Genomic DNA, 1,726 nt, shown 5'->3' with positions numbered 1-1,726 from the left:
GATGCTACAATTATCTCTGAGCGACACTGGCCTAAGGAGTGGCCATGCATGGTTTCCATGACTCATCTAAAAGGAATAGGCCAGACCTCCCACCCTAAGCAGAGTTCTAAGATCCTTACTTGGAAGGATGAGGAAGGAAATACAGGCCAAGTTAAGCCTTACATCATACCAGGGCTGCCCCTTAACCTGTGGGGTCTACAAGGCCTTCACGGCTCCCACCGGGGCATTTTTTATCAGACAGGCTGATTGTGGGGATTGCCAGGCCCATATGATGCATTATACAAATACCAATAGCCCATCTCACAGATTTCAGCAATGGGTTTGTATACTTAAGCCCAAGGTGATCCCCCCTGCTAATGGCCAGCCTGGCCCCTGCCCTTGCACCTCATTCTATCAGAACATACACTCTGTTTGCTATGACTTTGTTCAACAATGCTCTGGGATAAGACAACCCAGGACACCCCTGGGCATTGACGAGGGAAATTTGGCACCCTCCCAATATCATGGCAATGTTGGAGAGGACCTATGTTGGGACCTAGAGGCCCCCATAGGATATATGGATGGTGGTGGGGTTCAAGACAAAGCACGACAAACAAGAGTAAATAAGGAGATAGAACAAAGAGTTCAAGCCCTGTACCCTAAACTCAATTACCACCCCTTAGCATTGCCTGAGGATAGAGAAGAACTAGACCTTGACCCACAGACGCTAAGCTTACTAGAACTTACCCATATGTTGCTAAACCAGACAGCCCCCTCTATAGCCGAGGACTGCTGGATCTGCCAAAAGGTTGGACCCCCCAAACCCCTTGCTGTGATCATTAATGCTTCCACCATCTCCAATACCTCAGAGTCTGAGCTATTTAAGCCACCCCACAATTGCACCCTAGCTCCTCCCATGCGAGTCCAATCCATGCCCATATTACTCGGGCTCTGTGTTTTTGCCACACCATACCCAAATGGCTCCCGTGTCGATTTGGGGAACATGTATTCAACTTCCTGCAGCTCAAACATTTTCTGTTTCATATGATGCTGATGTTTGCCCACCTGCTGGGAGTGTCTTTGTCTGTGGGGGCGGATGGGCACATAACTTCCTTCCGGTCAATTGGACAGGTCAATGTGCCCTCGCCATCTTATTTCCAGATCTAGATATCATTCTAGGCAGCGAGCCCCTCCCCGTTCCTGCCTTTGAATACATGGGAGGCCCTCCCAAAAGAGCCATCCAAATGATTCCATTAATGATAACACTCAGCGTAACTGCCGGGCTGGCTACTGGAACTGCAGGCTTGGGGATGGCCACCCACACCTACTATAAACTCTCCCAACAATTGATTGATGATGTTCAACTTCTCTCAGAAACCATAATAGAGATCCAGACACAACTTGATAGCCTGGCTGAGGTAGTCCTTCAAAACAGAAGAGGTCTAGACTTGTTAACTGCCGAAAAGGGAGGCATCTGCTTGTTTTTACAAGAGAAGTGCTGTTTCTACGCCAACAAATCCAGCATAGTTCGAGATAAGATCAAAAATCTCCAAGAACAATTAGAAAAGCGACGTCGAGAACTACAAGATAACCCCTTCTGGACCAGACTTGGCGGACTCATGCCCTACCTCCTTCCCCTCCTTGGCCCCCTCCTCGGCCTTCTGATAGTAATTTCCCTTGGGCCCTGGGCATTCAATAGGATCACAAAATTTATCAAACAACAGGTTGATTCAATTTTATCTAAGCC

Source organism: Nannospalax galili, unplaced genomic scaffold (genome assembly GCF_000622305.1).
Source record: "Nannospalax galili isolate Female #2095 unplaced genomic scaffold, S.galili_v1.0 scaffold636, whole genome shotgun sequence".
In the NCBI taxonomy this organism is placed as follows: domain Eukaryota; kingdom Metazoa; phylum Chordata; class Mammalia; order Rodentia; family Spalacidae; genus Nannospalax; species Nannospalax galili.
The sequence above is the reverse complement of the archived record's forward strand: the minus strand, read 5'-3'. Positions refer to the sequence as shown.